This window comes from Rhododendron vialii, chromosome 5a (genome assembly GCF_030253575.1).
Source record: "Rhododendron vialii isolate Sample 1 chromosome 5a, ASM3025357v1".
NCBI classification, from domain to species: domain Eukaryota; kingdom Viridiplantae; phylum Streptophyta; class Magnoliopsida; order Ericales; family Ericaceae; genus Rhododendron; species Rhododendron vialii.
Window position 1 is genome coordinate 5,415,822 of NC_080561.1, and position 21,209 is coordinate 5,437,030.

A 21,209-nucleotide genomic window follows, 5' to 3' on the forward strand; every position below is an offset into this window, starting at 1 on the left:
GTTGTATGTTGATGATATGCTTATTGCTGCCAAGAGTGTGTCAGAAATCAACAGGTTGAAACAACAGTTAGGTGGTGAATTTGAGATGAAAGATTTGGGTGCGGCAAAACGTATTTTGGGTATGGAGATTTGCAGAGATCGAGTAGCTGGCAAATTATTTTTGAATCAGAAGTCTTATGTTCTTAAAGTACTTGAGCGCTTTGCCATGCAGAACTCGAAGCCAGTCAGTACCCCTTTGGCAGCACACTTTCGACTTTCAGCTGAGTTGTCACCACAGTCGGAGGATGAGGAGAAGTATATGTCTCAGGTTCCATATTCGTGCGCAGTTGGGAGCCTTATGTACGCCATGGTATGTACTCGTCCTGATATTTCACATGCAGTTAGTGTCGTTAGTCGTTATATGGGGCGTCCAGGAAAGGCACATTGGGAGGCTGTGAAATGGATACTACGGTATTTGTGCGGAACTGCAGGTGTTGGTCTATTGTTTGGGATTGTCAATTCTGGTGATCATGCTGTTGGTTATGTTGATTCGGATTTTGCCGGTGACCACGATAAGAGGAGGTCTCTGACAGGTTATGTCTTTACTTTGTCCGCAAGTGCCATTAGTTGGAAAGCTACTTTACAGGCTACAGTTGCGCTGTCTACAACAGAAGCAGAGTATATGGCCATTGCTGAAGCTGTGAAGGAGGCATTGTGGATGAGAGGTTTGCTTTGTGAGCTTGGTCTTGCACAGGGTGTGAGTTCAGTATTTTGTGATTCGCAGAGTGCTATACATTTGACTAAAAATCTGATGTATCATGAGAGGACTAAGCATATCGATGTCAGGTATCACTTCGTTCGGGATATCATCTCACAGAAGCAAGTTGAGGTGAAGAAAGTGGGTACGGCAGATAACCCAGCAGATATGTTGACTAAACCGGTTCCGGTTGCCAAGTTCAAGCATTGCTTGGGCTTGCTTGGTATTTGCAGTTGATCGCCCCTCGGGGGCATTTGGCGAGTGAGAGGTTAGAAAGGGATAGCTATATTTGGTGATTTGGTTCAGTGGAATTCAAGTCAAGGTGGAGAATTGTTAGGAATGCCTTGTATTCTTTAGTCCCACATTGGTTAATTATCTTGTTCCCGTTTTTGTAGCCTATTATAAATAGGGCTTTTGGGGGACTTCTAGGCATTATCTTTTGGGCTTTCATATTGTGGCCTTTATAGAGTTACGGATTATAGCCGGCTCTTTATATCTCTTCTTCACGTTGGTTAGTGAATCCTCTCTCTCCTCGCCCGTGGACGTACCCATCTTGGGGAACCACGTACATCTTGTGTCTTTGTGATTTCTTGTTTAATTTTCAATTTCTCGTTCTTAGCTTGCATTCATAGCGTTCGTTACAACAATTACCGTGTATGCAATGTGACCCAATAACTCGGGACATCATCCATATATGTATTTGCTGGGCTGGGAGGTTGTGGGTTGCCTATAAATACTAGAGAGACCTATTCTTTCACTATATACCTTAACTTTGCTCCTCCGACACCCACCCTTGGAGATATATAGACAGCATTTCTCTCATTTTATACCTTCCGTAGTAAGGCTAGTTTAAACTGGATTCAGAAATCATCAGCATGTATAACCTTGACCTGCGCCTTGTTGTCCCAGCCCTTGTCAACCTCACCCTCTTCCTCCTCCAACACCACCAACCTGGAAACCCCACTGACTTGGACATGGATTTGAACAGCTGGTTCTTTGCCATTGTGATTCTAATGCTCTTCCTCACCACCTCAATCAAGCTTCCTCTTTCCGTGACCGCGGAGCGTATCCGGGTTCAACCCGGAGACTTCTCTTTCTCCGTGGCTATTTTGCTGCTGGGGTCTGTTTCAGTGCCGCAGCCTCTTTTTTGGTTCGGGTACATTGTCATCATTGGTCTTTCTCCTTGGCACGGTGTTCTTTTCCAACTGTTGGTGGGATTTCTATTCTGGATTTGGTATGTCTTACGTGGGATTCCTGTTCTCATTATCACTTGTATTCTCCAGAACCATGGACAAGATGAACCAGAAACTGGTCCTCCTCAAGTTGTAGTACTTGTAGCTGATGATCACATAGGATCAGGAAATCCAATATTCCTCGACCAACCTACCTCAGTGCCTGATACTACTTGAGACATGGACTCGGATCCTCTGTCCCATTGTTGATACAACTCTTAATATTTTGGGTCATGTTGTATTTTTGTGTTGGGCCTTAATTTCCTCTATTATTTATGTGTTTTGTTTAGTTGGCCCAAATCTTGTATTTTTGTGTTGGGCCTTAATTTCCACCAGTTAATCAAAGGCTAAGGGAACACCCTTTTCCCCCTTTACCTGTCCTCTCCCCCCCCACCCCCCCCCCCCCCCCCCCCCCCCCGGATCTCCAATCTACTCCGGACGTTGACCCATAAAATTCTAATTCTAAAATCACAAATTTTGTGATATAAAAACACACCCACATGTATAATTGCAGAAATTCAGAACCAAAACCGAGCATACACTATTTGAATATTCATGAGAACAAGTTTGGCTGCATACCAAGACAAGGAAGTATGGGGATTTAAGAGACATGGATTTTCGGAAAATTGAAAAGAGATGGGTTTTAGACGAGAGAGAATTAAACGGAGGGGATGCATAATGGAAGAGAGAGAGAGAGAGAGAGAGAGAGAGAGAGAGGAAACCGTGCGCAAGTTTGACAAAGGGCCGAGATTTTACAAGGGACACATGATTTTCCAAGGGACACATGGCAGCCTAACAGTAAAGTCTAAAAGAACGGAACCTTAAAATAGACATAAGCAAATTTGGTAATACTATGAAGACTCTATCGTAATCATGTCAGTTGATTGGACTTCCACTTGCCAATGATTTCTTCTGAAACAACAAATTCGATCGGTGAGTGCGGGCACCGACATTTCTCGGCGGCCAGGCGGAGGGAGGATTAGTGGGCCCAACTAATTTTTCCAAAAAAATTTCTGACCAGTTCAGAGAAGTCCATAGAAAAAGACGTTTACCGACTGAATAATTTTAAGAACCAGTTTACTGGCACAGCAAATTTGTGCACAAATTATACATAAATTTTTACTTGGGGTCTATTATTGGTTTCATACAAATGATTCGAGCAGTTCATTATGTTTAAAACATTTTTTCAAGGACCTCTGCAAAAAAACAGCTCAATCCGATACATATAAGTGCTTGATTTAATCATCTAACTTTTCGTTCAAGTTTTTAGAGAATAAAAAGTTAGACGATTAGATCAAGTACTTGTAGGTATCGGATTGAGCTGATTTTTTGTGAGGGGCCTTTGAAAAAATATTTTAAACATAATAAACAGCTCAAATCACTTGTGTGGGTCCCTTAGTGAGCCCCACATAAAAATCTTTGCACAAATTTACTGTGCCAGTAGACTTTATGTAATTTTAACCCTCATTTTTCCAATTAATCTCCAATACTAAAAGGATTTTGCTAGTTACTGCGCAGCACCATGGTATAGGGGCAATTCTCACAATTGTACAGAAAAGTCTGACTTGTCAGCCTTTTACTCCGGTTTCTTCTTCTTTTTGTTAACTTCTATGACACTAGCTCTCATAGTATTCCTCTAAATGCCGATTTTAACCTTAAAGAGTATACGCTAACTTTGAAAAGAACTCAGGTAACTTTTTTTGACCTTTCTCTCTCCTTTTTCTTTCTCTTTTTATTTTTTGGACGGTGCTATGCACTTTAATTTTATTTCACAGTTCATTTTTTTAGGGACCTACCTTAAGTCTTACAAAAATGATTTGAAATGCTTATTTTCTAATTTTTTTTTATGAATTTCTATAAAAAATGAACTCAATCAAATATTAAGAAGGTTTTTTTTTTCTTCCCAAAATTTATAGGGCAAAACTAGGTGGTTTGCCCTATAAATTTTGAAAAGATTCTTACTGATATTTAATTGAACTGATTTTTTTTAATGGACCCCACAAAAAAAACATTTAAAGAAAAATGAGTAGGTCATACTCCCTTCGTCCCTTTTTAAGTGTCCTGCTTCGTAAATCCAACTTATTAAAAAAATATCATCATTATACCTTTTACATCAAATTTTTCCTCCATTTTTCCTACTTACCCATCATCATTACACTTTTACTCACTAACTTTTTAAAATGGAATCTACTTTTCGGGGCAAAATGAAAAATTCACCAACTTTTACCCACTAACTTTACAAAATTGACACTTATTAAGGGACAGCCGAAAATGGAATAGTGGACTATAAAATAGGGACGGAGGGAGTATCATTTTAGGGGATCCGAGGTGAGCCATACAAAAAAATATGTGCATGATCTGTCAAGTAGAATCTATGCACAAAGACCTTTTGTCCATTTTTGCCTTGAAATCACAAGAACCACCCGGAACATACTGCAACAATTTTAGATTTGACACCTACAGTTTTTATATTATATTATATTATTTTTAAATTTTTTTATAGCAGACCACTCAATGTTTAAACCCTAGTTTTCAACAGTATTTTGAAAGCCTACACCAAATAATCAACAAAAAGAAAAAGAAAAAAAAAGCTTAAGCCGTAAAAACGAAGAGTACAAGTAATTTGCTTTGCACAGATTTGTGCAAAGATTTTTTATGAGACCCATTTTTGAATCTCACACAAATGATCCGATCTATTTATTAATTTTAAAATATTTTTTGAGGGACCTTGTCAAAAATCTTCTGAATAAGATACATTAAGTGCTTGATTCAATCTTACAACTTTCATTCAGAATTTTAATCTGAAATTCTGAATGAAAAGTTATAAGATTAGATCAAGTACTTACATGTATCCTATCGAATTGATTTTTTATAAGATCCTTTAAAAAAATATTTTAAAATTAATAAACGGATCGAATCATTTGTATAAGACCCAAAAGTAGATTTCGCAAAAATTCTGTGCAAAGTTATTTGTGTCAATACTCAATAGCACTCTAATTAAAAATTAACGGTTTGAAAACTAGTGAAAAAGCAGAAAGTAAAAAGAGTAAAGTAAGGAGGGAAAAGGGCGGGCCACTATTAACTTTTTAAGCCAAACCTTTACATCATGTCCAACTGTCGTTTTATTATGCGTTGCAGGCAAATGTGTCAAAGCCATTTAGGGCCCACGTCTAAGATATCCAATGGGTGGTTTGTAGATATTGCCATACTGAAAAGGTAGTACCAATTTTAGATTTGGTGGGCGATTTTCCCTCCACTCTGTCATTTTGCTTTTAGGATACATACAAACTATTCTCTTCTACTTATCTATTTTACTTTCTACAGCTTTCCACTTTAACCCACCTCCCATTTTCGCATTGAAGAAGAACTGGGGAGATTTGAAGGGGAGTTTTGTCTTTATTTTAGAACTTTTTTTTTTTTTTTTTGGAATTTATATAATGCCAAGACACTTTTTTTTTTTTTTTGGTTAATCTAAAATATTTCCTTATTTTTTATTTGATAATCAAGTGTCCGGATCATCTTATGCGCAAGTTAACTAATTTTAGAAGATCATAAATTTATCGTGCACTAGCGGGAACCCCACTTAAAGTTGGAGCAAATGATTCGTATGTACTGACTCCAATAGAGTTAATAACTCTTACAAGGTTTTGAACATTGAGTTTTCGAATGAAAGAAATCCCTAACTCCTGGGCCTTGATCACCAGATTGAATTATTCCCTTGGTCCTATTTTATAGTCTTGGGCTTCATCAATTTCTCGTTCAATTTTGTAACAGAAAATTAAACAAAGAATTGATCAAGTTCTACCGATATCCAGCTTAGCTAACTTTAACAGGGATCCCACAAAATGTAGCTCCCATAATGATTCGTCTCTACAAAAGGAATCAGAAAAGTAAAAAGTTTTTACTTTTACCAAAATATTTTGGGAATATCTACTTTTCAGCAAAAAGTAAAAAAAAAAAGCTTTATTGGCTTAAAATTGAATACTTCCAAAAATGTTTAGGTAAAAGTAAAAATTACTTTTTTGATTTCTCTCGTCGAGACGAATCAAATTTACAAAAGTTTGACGCAAAATTAACGAGCTCATTTTTTTTAATAAGGACAAAATCTAAAAAAATGCTAAAAGTTTGGCAGAACTTAGCCTATTTTCCTTTTGATGCAGCGCACTTTGTTCAAGAAAAAGATGTGGTGGTATCAGTTAAGCAAATAAAAACAGTAGGAAACTGATATTCGTGCTCCACTTTTTACTGATGGCGCTCCATTTTAACATGAAATTACTGAAGCATCATCAGTAAAAAGTGAAGCGCGAATATGAAATTCCAAATAGTAAAAGGGGTTGTTTTCGACTTACAGAGAGGTTTAGCAAGAATAATTGAATAAAAGGTAAATTTGGAACAAAAAAATTACAAGATAGACAATGAATATTTTACAAAGTTAACGGTCAGAATGGTAGGTACGGCAGTAACACAATTCCTTCTATCAAAAGGGAGAGTCAATTCTTAGCGTTCACCTATTAGAGCATCTCCAACCTATGCTTTATTCCTTCATTTGAGAGAATGAAACTCTTCCAATCCATCCTCTCAAGCCTCCTCTATTTGAGAGGATGGGATTTTGATCCTCCATATTTAGAGGATATGAGAAAATATGGAGGATCCTCTCTATAACACTATTTACCTTTTAAAATGGCATTTGCATCCTTGTTAACTTCTACAGCTGGTAGATGAACTACCACCATCATTGATGGGTGAATTTATTTCAATACCACACTTTCATCTATAAAACATATTTTTTCTCATCAAACAATCCGAGTTCTTCCTCTCCAAGAGCTGAAGTCTAGTAAAAATTATCCTCTCAAGTTTTCTTCCAAGTATGGAACTTGATGGGAAATCATCCCAACGTGGCAGAGCTTTCCTAGTGGAAGAGGACAAAATTCTATGTAGTGCATGGCTTGAAGTTTCTCAAGATTCGGTGAAGGGTGCAAACCAAAGAAATGAGAAGTTATGGGGAAAATAGAGGATTTGTGGTTGGAGTAAATAGAAATAGTGATTTCCTCTAAAATCATTTTATGAATAAAATAGAGTATTTTGATACTCTCAAATAGAATATTGGATTGGAGATGCTCTTAGGCAGATGAGATGGACCATTTCTTTAATGTGGAAATACAAAACACTACAGAGGACAGCGAATAAATTAAAAAAATAACGTGTTTATTACCGGTTTTTTTTTTCCTTCCACCAAAAAGGTAATTGTTCAACCTTTTTTACCATTTGTCTATGCTTTTCCCCTGCTCTCTAAGGATAGTGATTTTTCACACTTCCTTTTTTAATTATCACACCCTGTTTTTGTACACTTTTAATGTGAATTTACAACGTTTCCCTTCCAAATGTAAAAGAGTATGCAAATGAAAGATTAATTTTGTAAATTGACATCTAGAAGATAAAAAATAGAGTGATATAAGGGAAGTAAATCAATTACCTTTCTCTAAAGCCGTCTCATGGTAAGTTTCATAAAGTACATTTATTGTTTAGGAAATTGATATTCACGCTCCATTTTTTACTAATGGCGCTCCATTTTGTTCATAAAGTTCTAGTAACTTCATGTTAAAATTAGAGTGTCATCAGTAAAAAGTGGAGCGCGAAAATCAATTCCCTATTGTGTATGGTCTTTAGACAAATTGTATTTAGCTATTTGAATTTTTAGTTTACGTATGCGAGAGAATAATGACCTGTCTTAAAATTCATATTTTTGAATTTTAGACTATTTAGTTTGTTTTTCAATAAACTGCTAAACGTTACGCTGCTAATGCCATAATGTGATGTTACAATTATGGAAGAGTAATCTTAGGTACCAACGCATTGTCGACAAGTAAGTATTCCCTTCGTCCGGTTTAATTGTCCCTAATTTTATTCTAACTGACTAAAAACGGATTATATCTTTGAATTCGTAATGAATTTCAGATCGAATATGGATCTTGTTTAATAGATTTTGATTAGTTCTATAATACAATGTTTTCGAAATCACGTAAAACATTATAAATTGGAAGATATAATTAATTGAAAAATGAAACAAACTCTAAAAAATGACTATTAAATCCGGACGGAGGGAGTAAGTTGTTGATATTCTAATCTCAATCTACCACTAACATAACCTAAAAATACTTCTTAATTGTCATTTGAGCTACTATTATATTCATATTTAAAAAAATAAGAATAAAAAATTCTGAAAGAACAGTGGCCTTGGCTTTCCTCACATGGATCCGTCTTTGAATTGGAAATTTTCATGATCGTCACTGACAACTTGTCAAACCTCCGCTGAACTGGACCCACATGATTCTTCAGTTGTCCACCTAGACCCGTGATTGCCGTCAAGGCGTCAAGCAACCGACTTCAACGCACCACTTTGCTTTACTGCTTTAGCGTATTCAATCAGTCCAATTTAATTGGCAGCTTCCTGGATACCCGGGGCAGTGTACGGATGGAGAAAATTTTCAGTGCCGAGCGGGCACTGGCCACGCGGGTGTCGAGCATGCATCTCAGGTTTGAACGGCTCAAATTTATTTGGGCTTGAGTGGATGTTTTGATAATTTTACACTTAAAATTTATCCAAACAGATCTGGACCGTCCGAAACAAGTTTGGACGGTCGAGATGGTGCTCGGCACCACGTGGCCGGTGTCCACCCGGCATTGAAAAACTTCTCATATGAATGGGATATCTAGAATCCCAGACATCAAACGCACACGGAAATACTAGAGCCTGTTCCAGAAAGGAAAAAAAATCCTTATTTTTTAAAAACGCAATTTCAAGCTCAAAAATTATGGGTTTATTGAAATCTCAAAATATGTAATATGAATCTTTTTTGAAAGATCTCGATGAGATCTTTTATACGAAAAAAATTTGAAAAATTATTTTTCATTTACATTATTTTTGAGTTTAAAAATGTGAAATAAACTGCTTATTTTTAAAAAAAATTTTGAAACGGGGTCTAAAGTTGCAATAAAACTATGAGTATACCATTTGATATACACCAAATGTAAAATAAATTGTTTATTTTTTAAGAAGATTTTTGAAACGGGATCTAAAGTTGCAATAAAATTATGAGTATACCATTTGGTATACACCAAATGTAAAATAAACTGCTTATTTTTTATTAAAATTTTTGGAACGGGATCTAAAGTTGCAATAAAACTATGAGTATACCATTTGGTATACACCAAATGTACATCGGCTTTTATGGGATTAGCTTAAGAATGTCACACAAATAATCGGAGCCGTTAAGTTTTTCAAAACATTTTTTTAAGCATTCCTATAAAAAATCAACTCCGTCAGAAATTGGTAAATACTCGATCAATTCTACGCTGGATTTGCTGACCTAAAAAGAACGTTTTAAAAAAATTAAGCGGTTCCAATTATTTATATGGAATCCCTAAGTGGGTCCCATAGAAGGGGGTGTACACTTGGTGTACACCAAGTTGTCACATGGTAGTGTATCAGTCAGAATGTATAGCCTTGACCTGCAGTTTGTTATTATCATATATTTCCTCCATCCCAATTTGTTTGTCCAATTGTCGAAATTCGTGTCTTTCAAAAATATACTTATATCTTATATTTGATAATGTTTTTTATGATTTTAAAGATTTTGTATAATAAAGCTAATTGAGATATACTAAACAAGATTCATATTGCATATTAAAAACATTACGAATTGAAAATTATAGACAATTTTTTTAGAGGTCATACGCTCTGAAAAAGTCAAAAATGGGACAAACAAATTGGGACGGAGAGAGTACTAGTATAGGAAACCCATTTAATGCCTCTTGAACACCGCTATGTGGTGCCCCCAGCACCATACAGTTGTGTGATTCCCACAACTAAGTATATACTGCAAAGTGTGTGGAGGTTATATAAATATACAGTAAAGAAGAATTTGAAACACCGCAACCTAATGGCCCAGGGACGTGAAATAATTACTCAGGGAAATCCATATCCATCCAAAGTTTCATTTTATATTTCGCAATGGACCTCTACGGCCATGGATAGGTTGTCCTATCTTAGGAGACTAGGAAGTCCTTAATACTGTGTTTGGTTTGGTATTTGAAAAGTTTTTTGAAAAATAATAGGGATAATAAGTAGAGAGAGATAGAGAGAGAAATGTTGAAAGCAGAGGAAATCTATGGGGAATTTTTTGAAAAATGTTTTTTGAAAAGGGAAGGCATAAACAATTTAAAAAATTTGGCGGTTAAAGTAGTAGTAGTACTAGGGTTGTCCATATTAATGCAAATCGCGTATCCTTTTTATTTTTTTTTGAACTGAATCGCTTTTATCCTTTATAAGCTCAAATTTCGGAAACGAAATGCGGACTAATAGAAAAAAGTGACCCAAACCAAAAGGCCTTTTCCTTCTTTAAATTCATTGACCCACAACCAACGTTTGCCCAAACTTTTGGCCTTTTCCTTCTCTAAATTTATTTTTATTTTCTGGGTGTTATTCTCTTTCGTCCGACAATTAACTAGTATATAATATGGAGTATTTTAAGCCTAGTAAATGGATTATAAAAACATAGAAAGAGTTCATTAAAAATGAAAATGGAGTTTTCTAAGCCTAGTTTTGTCTTTTGACTCTTTACTAAACCTTTTTCCAAAGGTATTACAGTTATGTTGCTCCACATATGCTGGATTTACCTAATTAAATAGATATGCTTTTTTGGTCCAAACATGTGTGAGAAAGCAGAATATATTAAGTGAATAAAAAACTTGATTAGTTAATGGTTAAACTAACAATTTGAGGGTACTGACGGAATAACCAATTTGGTGTATGTCTCCCAAACATGGCATTAGTATAGTAGAGAGGGGCTTGAGTTTTGCTGTCAAACCACTGCGGTTTAATGGCATTGTTGATCCTGCTGTGCCCTGGGCCAGTGGCGGGTAGAATTTATGCAAGGCAGGGGCACAAATCGTTAAGGGACAAAAAAATAAAATTAAGCACGATTATGTGGAACAAAATAAAATCATCCCTCATTGAGTAAAAAACAAGTAAATAAATAAAAGACCAATTTTACCAAACAATCAAAAACATACATCAAGAGCTCTAATCTGTTTGCAAAAAGAATTAATAGAAAGTTTCTAGATTCAATTTTTTTTGTAAGTTCTAAATTAACTAACATTAAAGGGAACACTTAAGGTATCCCCTCCTATGGTGTTTCCATGTTATGCCTCCGAATGATTAATGGTAACGCCTTCGAGTGATTATGTTATGCTATTTTTGAAGGACACCATAATAATGGCATAATACTTTTTTAGGAAGACACCATAATAATAAAAATGTTATGCCATTTTTGAAAAGTAATGCCTTCGAGTGGTTATGTTATGCCATTTTGAAAAGTGTTATGCCTAATAAAATACTCCCTCACTCTCAATTTAATCATCATTTTTGGGATTTCGTGTCATTTTTTAATCGATTATATCTTGTAATATATAATGTTTTATGTGATTTGTGGAAAACATCGATTTATAGAACTAATTGAGATCTATCAAATAAGATTCATATTGAATATAAAATTCATTACCAATTTAAAGATATAACTAGTTTTTATCAGGTTAGAATATAAGATAATTAAATTGGGACGGAGAGAATAATAATAAAAGGAGAGAGAAAGTGTTGAGATGAGAGGAAAGAGAAGATTTCAATTCGAACCATCCAAAAGTATATTGAACAGCCCAGATGTATCGAGCGAATACCACATAGGATATACCCACCCAGTACAGAAAAATTTCTACCAAAAAAGAGACTAGTGTATCATTCCGATACTTTTCCAGCGTTCACGACAGAGAAGAAAGCAACCAAGTTACCGACAAACCTCTTGTCCATGAGGCCTTCAAACAACTACTTTCGAAAAAGTCATGTTGATAATATTTCGTGAGTTGGTGTACCTTTTTTGCTAAGCTAAAAAGGGTGCAGGAGGGGACGATCGGGGATATCAATCCTCCCTTGGACATGATCATAGGGACTCCAGACCCGCAGTAGATTTTGGGAGGGACTAAAGAGCTACAACAACTGCACCAAGAGCTAGCGGGTCAAAGCCGGACAAACAAAAAGAACCAAACTCGAGAGGGACGCCGCTGACACAATTCAAATTTGACACTTCCTACCTCACCCAAACCCAAAAGGAGTAAGCCTTGACCAACTAGAATATCACCCCTGATGGTGGGAGCGATGGTACCTTAGAAGAATCATATATATGGCTCCTCTTCCTCTTATCCACTCCCGTTCCTAGAAATAGTGGAAAAAATAACATTAATTAATTCAATTTACAAAGACAAACGGGCAAGGGTGTAACGCAATCATTTTACATTAATTAATTCATCTGTATTATTAGTGGTTCGTACGTAGACAAAAATAAAGGGAAGTGACGACAAAAGAAGCGATCGAATACATATCGATGGATCCCCGAATATCGTTCCAAAAATATATGATTACCAAAAGAACATACTCTGAAGGAAACAAACGGAAAATGTGCGTATGCCACGACTTTTTATTTCGCAATTTGGAGTGCACAAAGTATAAAAGCATCTACATCTCTCTCTTTACTCTCTCTTTCTACTCTAAACTAAAGAGCCAGACCCCAAAAAAACCCCCAAGCGTTATCAGCCTCGTGGGATTAACCTGAGAAGTAGTTCGAGCTACAATTCTTCGTTGAAACACACGAGGAACTGTTCCCTCGTTTCCTTTCTCCTGCCCTTTTGCACTTTCATCTTGCGCCAAAATGGAACATATAGCCACAAGTGAGAGTGATTCTCTCTCCCTGATCAGCTCTCACAATCAATCCATCTCTGGTAAAGTGGTTTGGGGTTTGTTTGCTGGTTTTTTGGGGGTTGATCGGAGGGAATGATTTTGCTGGTGTGAGAGAGAGAGTGAGGTCAGTGGTTTGGGGTTTTATTTCCTTTTTTGGGGCGTTGATCGGTGATTTTGCCTGAGAGAGGGGGTTCGGTCGTTTGGGTTTTTGTTTGCAGCTGTTTTTTGGGTTGGAAAGAAAGAAAGTAATGTTTTCTGGTTTTTTGGGTTGGGAAGAAATTAAGAGAGTAAAGTTTTGGTTTCGCCGGTTTCACAAAAATTCGATCTAGTTTTGCCATTTTTTTCTTCTTTTTAGAATAAAGAATTAATATTTTTATTGAGATAATTTTAATATAAAAAGTCTGATGGAATAGAAATTTTAAAAGTGAGTAGCTAAAGTAATAAAATGACTTTTTAATATATAATTTGGTCCAAAATTTAGAAATACTGATACGAATGGTCTAACATTTTTGTAACTCTAAAAATAAATAGGTTTTATTAGCTAATTAATTCAAACTAATCAAATCAAAGCCTATTCTCCTCAACTTATTTTAAAATAAATTGGTTTGTCATTATTAAAATTTTTTTTTTGCATTTATTAATTTTGTACTAAATTTTTATAAATTATTAATTCGTCTCGATAAAAAAATTAAAAAAAAAAATTTTACTTTCAATCTCAACATGAAATGTTCCCAGTCCACAAGCTAGTCAAACCTATCTTATCCTCCCATCTGGCACGCCGACTCTGCATGTCTCCACTTTTTTTGATCCGCAGAGTTTGGCAACTTCCTGGAAACTTTGCAAAAAGAGAGAGATGGGTGATGGTGATGCGTATGCATGACACTACGCACGCCCCCACAAATGACGTCAGGTTCTCCATATATATATATATATGAAAAATTCTAAAATCAGCCCATTGGGCTGACAATAGTGAGTGTGTAAATGTGTATTAAAAGGTATAAAAAGTACATAGAAATACGTGTTTTTTTTGACTTCTAGTATACTTATCGTCAGCCCAGTAGACTGACAATAGCAAGACCGTACATATATATATATATATCTAGACAGCATTCCTCTAATTAAAATATTACTATTACCTTCCGTAGGCTTGTTAAGGTAGTTGTACGGCGGAAATCTGACAAGCTTAATTCCTGATCAGACAGAAGAAATCAGAATGCATAACCTAGAACTGCGCCTTGTTGTCCCAGCACTCGTCAACCTCACCCTCTTCCTCGACCACCACCATTACCAAGCTGGAAACCCCACTTTCAGCTTGAATTTCAACAGCTGGTTCTTTGCCGCTGTGTGGCCCATTCCTCAAAGGAAAATAAGTACGGAGTATTCATTTTTTAAGAAAATAATTTTAAGTTTAAAAATTATGTATTTATGTAAATAATTTTTCAATTAATATAGATCTTGTTTGATAGATCTTATTGAAATCTTTTATACAGTGCAAAAAAAAATTAAAATTTTTTTTTTCATTTACATTATTTTTAAGTTTAAAAATGTGAAATAAGTACTTTTTTAAGAGAGTGTTCTGAAACGTGGCCTAATACTCTTCCTCACCACCTCGGTCAAGCGCACTTCCTCTCTCCGTGACCGCGGAGCGTATCCGGGTTCGAGCAGGAGACTTCTCTTTCTCCTTGGTTGTTTTACTGTTGGGGTCTGTTTCTCTGCCCAGGGCCGACCCAAGATATTTGGGTGCCCAAGACCTGTTCTAAGAATGGTGCTTTAAACACTTGACAGTTTTTATGAAAAAAAAACAAACAAACAGTCACATTACGAGAAAATCAAAACTATAGTATTAAATCTCCTTGACAAATACACGACAAAAACAAATTATAAGGGTTGGGTCACTACAAAAATATAAAAATGCGTATCTATATATAGTAGGTAGTTTCAGAAGCCAACAAAAATGACAAAGATCTCAAAACAAGCAATCTAATGATCACATAGGATTCCTGTTCTCATTATCACTTGTATTGTTCAGAACCATCAACAAGATGAAACAGAAACTGGGCCTCCTCAAGTTGCAGCTGATGATCACATAGGATCAGGAAACCCAATATTCCTCGACCAACCTACCTCAGAGCCTAATACTGTTCTTGCTGTGGAGCCTTGACACATGTTTTTGTTTAGGGATTGGACCATCTCCAATTCTATAAATTGACTGGTGGTCCAGTTTCGGACCACTTGGGGCCATTTTTTTGGACTCAAAACAATGATACAAACTAGGAGAAAGCTATGGTACACAAGGTATACCGTATATCTAAATTACGACAATTTGTGATTTTCATTATGCCGATTTTTGGTTTTCAAATGCATATTTATGGTGCTAGTTACGACTTGTACTTTAAAATTTACCTGTTGAATAAGTCATTAGCTAGTTATCTATAATTAAAAAATATTGTTATTATGTAACCATAATTATTCGTACCAAAATCCATAATACTTGTATCCCAACCAAATATATGCGTACAATATCAAAAATTAAATAATGCTACCTATAAATGTTATAACACCACCATAAATTGGCATTATCTTACCACAATCAATCGTACCAAAAATTCTTTGACTCGTATGATATTCCGTAACAAAATCAAAAATTGTCATACCAGAATCAACAATTGTTATACCCAAGCCAAAAATATTTGTAAAATACCATAAATTTTACTCCATCCGTCCCTAATTAACTGTCCACGTTACTATTCCGGACATTTTAAAAAATCATTTATATCTTCCAAAGTATAATATTTTTTATATGCAATATGGATCTTGTTTGATAGATCTCAATTGATTCTATTAGACAAAATTTTGAAAATTATGAAAAATAGTATAAATTAAAAGATATAACTCATTTTAAAAAATTTGAAAAAAGTGAAAGTGGACAGTTAATTAGGGACGGAGGGAGTATAAAATAACCACAATTGTTATGACAACATTTAAAATTGTCATTTTCTTACCACAACATGTCGTATCAAAAGAAAACATATGTAAATACCACAAATTATGTAACAAACCACAATTGTTATAACAATACCATAAATTGATGTTTTCTTACCACAATGTGTCGTACTAAAGGAAATTGATTAAAATATTCCATAATAAGACATGTCTAAAATACCACAAATTCAGTAATATAACCAAATTTGATCTGACAACACCATAAATTGACGTTTTCATACCCACAACGTGTCATATAAAAAAAATTTAATTAGCTTGTTCAGTTAACGATAGTTATAATCGGAAAAATACCATATCATAATTAAATAACATAACCACAATTGTTATAATAAAATCATAAAGTGGCGTTACCTTACCACAACTTGTCGTATATTTTTTTTTTGTGATGATATATTCCATAACAAAATAAAAATATGTCGTAAAAAATCCACAATAGTTATACCGAAGAAAAATATATACATAAATTAAATACCAAATATTGAATAAAATAATCACAAATATTATAACAATACCATAGATTGTCGTTACCTTAGCACAATGTGTTGTACAAGCTTAACCTAATTTTTTTCAATTCCCACCACATTGTTTTTTCAAAATTTGAAAATTTTCACCATATTATCTTAATTTTCAATTCCCTCCACACTATTTTTTCAAATTTTAATTTTTCCTACACAATACCTCAATAATTTAAACTAAAAATGAAGTTTTCACACAAAATTTTCATCCAAGAAATTCACCAAAAAATAAGTTCGATATTCAAATTTTCGAATACAACTACAAGTTCCTCTCAAAATATTAGTCTAAGTCAGATTCTTTCTCTACAAATAAGTACTATATCCAAATTTTCTAATAATGCATCATCTGAGCTCCACGTAAGGTATTTTTTTATCGAAATCGTCTATCTTTTACAATTTACATAATATCAATTAGGTCATTCGTACCAAGAATGAAGTTGATGGCTTATAGCTAGACACTTAATTGAATGAAAAATATCATTCTATTATTCATTCTGCATGCCGATGATGGAGCTTCCTAAACCTGATCGAGGCAAAAAATTTCGTAGGTAACTTAATCAACAAACATAAAAAATTCAACTGATTTAATTTTCATTATTGTGTCACGGTTGCATGACTACCTTACATTCAACTACAACAGAGGACTAGGTTTCATATCAAATATAAATTGAATGTACAATCTAAATGTCGTTAGTGAGTGTACTTTTAGAATGATCGATCAGGGCTGTTAGGATGTCAAGTTATACGATATTTTATTTGTAATATTTTAGACATGTATCTTGCTTGAGTATAATAATTATTGATTGTGCTACGATATTTTGGTCTTGTATCTAGCATCTTTTGATCGATTTCTTTTGGTACAACACATTGTGGAAATAAAGTCCAATTTTTTATGTTGTCATAACAATTGTGATTATGTTATATAATTTGTAGTATTTTACATATGAGGGAGAGGGAGAAAAAATCAAGAAGGAGAGAACAATCTGTTACCTGCTAAGCCCTTTTTTTATTTTATTAATTGATTTAATAAATGGGTGGTCCGGATTATTCCCTTTGAAATCCAAGGATTTAAAATCATGGTGCGTACGGTACACCTCCTAATAAAGGGTGTGTACCATAGGACTACCCTACAAACCATTCTCTTTTTAGAACACATTGAGAAAATGTACCAAACCAAAAATCAAGTTAATCGAAATAATATTGTTTTTAAACGCAATTATATTGCAAAAAAAAAATAAAGAGAAGGAAATACTTGGGTCGAAACCCAACAAATCCATTTTTTCTCAAAATAAACTCATTTTCGAAATCATTTCAAACGGTATCCGATCAAATTGATTTTAGGAATACTATATGTTCCCGACATGTTCTAAAATATATATGAACAATTTGAATCATTGAAGCAGGCCCGAAAAGTGCCTAAAATGGGTCGAAGCATGACCGTCCAGTCCATTTATAGTACTGGAGATGATCCAATTCTTTTTGTTTATTTGTGTATTCACTTAACAGTCCGTATCTTCTTGTCTTTTCTTCCTTTCTGTATTTGAGATAAATTATGACTATTTGGACCGCGACTCTAAAAAAATTTAAAAAAAAAAAAAAAAAGTCGCAGGACGAGATAGTACGTCCAACTTTGTTTGATGTTATTGATGTATGTTACGTTCTGCTTGTTCTACTAGTATGTAGATTTGTGTTCTCAAATAGTAGGAGAGAACCTTAATCTCAACAATTCGATCGCTGGTCATACATGTAATATTTCTCAAAATAGACGTAAGCAAATTTGGTAATATGAAAACTCTATTTTGGGCATGTCAACTGATTGGACTTTCTTAAAGAATATGGTTTATATAACGTGTTTCGGTTATTTTTCTTCTTAAACAAGAAGTTTGATAGGTAGAGCCCTATGTAGTATGGATACGAACACTGACACATATATAAAATTTCTTAAAATTAGAAGTACGGACACTACAGATAACATGGAAAAAATAACTAAATGAATAATTAAATAACGTATTTGTTTTATATCATAGGAAATATAGTTCAGATGCATAAGATTAGAATAAAGCTTTAATATTACACTTTTAATTCAAAATATTTGAAAAAATACACATTTATTCTCAAAAGATATTTAAAAACTACATATTTAACTCATGTTGTATCTCCAAACGCGTGTATCCCTCCCATTTTCCATCTATGTCTTCCAAAAAATATAATTGATTAAAAAAATGAATTAAATTTATTGGACATGCCACACACGTAGTGTGTCGGCTACACTTCTCATTGACAGGCCCCTCAAGGGAGGAACCAGCACAGGGCTGGGTTGGGCTGTAGCCCAGGTGGGCTTTCAGAAAACAAAAAAATAAAATAAAATTTTATATGTAAAATTTCGGTCCAAAAATTTTAGCCCAACCCTCCGCAGCCCAACCCACTCAACAGACTCAAGAGTCAAGTCCGAAAGGCCCTATCGGTTGTTTGGGACTGGTATGTTTCTCCGAACTCATCTCCAATTGGCTGTTTGCAACTGACTGACTCCGCACTCGACAAAGTCCTTCACAGCTTCAGTCAAAGCCTTTCACGGTCGAGTTCCACCCTTATCATTGCGACTGTGAGTGTGAGTCAGTGACTCTGTCGATCTCGGTAAGTATCTGCCAGTTCCAGCCGACTCTGACTTACATATGCATATTCCCCACTTGATTTGGAAGTATCTGATACAATAGTTTATTCTCTACTTGTTTTACTTCCACAATAGTTTATTGATTTGCGCATTGGGGTTTTTTTAATTAGGGCTTTTTGATGAGTACTATGTTGACTGTTTAGGGCCTTTTAATTTGTGTTTAAGCTTATTAGAAATTGAAATACAGGACCTCTCGACCACACAACAAATATATACTACACATTGCAAAGTCTTAGAGTATATCTCTCTCAGTTGCTTGCGAGTCTTCAGATCAATAAGTATTTAAATACAGAGTACTGGTTGGTGTGCTTAGAATTGGTTTAAAATATTGGTTCTTACAAATTACGATTTTACTCTGTAAGTGAGAACTTGCTAAGGATATCGTAGAGTACAATTTCAATAGTGTACTCTGTGAAACATTATAGAGTACAACTTCAATTCAATTGTGTACATGTTTTGGACTTTTATTTTTTTTTATTTTTGAATATTTAAGTATTTATGTACAAGTTCACTTCTTTTGAATTGATATATGGATACTTTCAATCAGTCAAGTGTAAAATTAATTTCTGATTCCGTCCTTTCTTCTCACATCTTAAGCAAAAGGGTAAAATGCTACTAGTCAACCTACGCGGGACCCACGTTACATTCTTGATTCTTCAGTGGTACGCTACCGTAAACCCGTCAATCAACCGACTCAACGGTCCCTCTGGCTTTTCTAATTGCCAGTTTCCTGGAAACCGGGTGCAGTACGGAAATGCTAAGACGCTGTTCGGTTAAGAGTTTTATATTTTAATTTTAATTATTATTTTATTTCTCTTTTAACTCATTATTTTTATGTTTAATTATTATTCTTATTTTTTTCTCTATATATCCAATCATTATTCTTATTTTTAATAGTTACTTTATTTTTCTCTATACTTATTGCCTACTGTAGCTTTGATTTTCCGCGGTAGGTAGCTGACATGGATTTTCAATGAGCTAAAGAGATGTTATTAGCTAATGATTAGCGACATCAATGAATGAGAGATCTAGTGAGGATGAGAGAAAGACAAGGAGGACAAAAGAGCCAAATGCAGCGTGTCAGTTGTAGTGGGTGGCTTTCTCTAGATGGATTCGGTGAGGTCACTTTTTTGGGGAAGAATGTTCTCCTTCCTCAGATTTCGTGCCCACACTTTCTCTTTCTAAAAAAAGTCAGCTCTGTCAAATTAGGGGGAATGTCTAGGGTATTTATAGGGTACCTGGGCCTTGGTCAGGCCCAAGACGACGTCCAGTGAAATCCCAACACGTGTCCCTTTTGTACCTCTAGATCGCAGGAGTGACGTCACCACGCGAATTGACCACGCTGGCACACCCCTCCTTCGACGAGACCTCCTTCTCAAGCCACCAAATCACTAAGGCTCCGTTCCGGAAACCTTCTTAGAAAAGAAGTACTTATTTTGCCACTTTTTATTCAAAAATAAGAAGGGTCATTCCACAAAATTCAAATTAGAAGTTCCTTTCACATTTTCAAACTCAAAAATAATGTAAATTGTCACGACCCCAACTCTAGAAACTTGTCGAGTCATCGTGACCAGCCGATGAGTCCTAACGCTCATCCAGGCCTCTTCTTTTCTTTTTCTTTCTTTTTTTTTTTATATCATTTTGGAGACAATAGCTTGAAAAAAACATAACTATTTTATTACAAAAACACTTATTAAGTTTTATTACAAAACCCAAGTCTTCTGAAAGAGAACATTTTTACAATATCTACACAAAAGTACAACATGCATGTCCCAGGGCAGCAGTAACTCCATCTCTATTCTTCATTATCTGTGAAAAATATTAATTTTCATAAGCCGAATGCTCGTGTGAGATACAAATACCAAAGTTGCACATTTTATACCATGGAAACAATTCTTAACATAAATGCTTGCATAATCTGAAATAAATAATCTTATGATGTTCATCCAACAGCCTAATCTTTCTGTAGGGGAGCGACCCCTCTTGTTGTGTGAAATGATCAAGTCACTGGCCACTAGGACCATATTCTTCCCGTCCGTATAACTCCCTTCTGTGTTATGGTATCTTTTTAAGCGTCCCCAAACTCGGGACAACTGACTGGATGCATCAATAGGTCATCTCCTTTGTCTGACCACTTTCATTTTCTAAGCTTAAACTTTACACTATCATCACCTTTGTCTGACGTGCTTCTAATCCTTAACATGAAAAATTTATCATATCTTTTTCCATGGCATATCATAATCTTTTCTCAACATAAAATCATGTT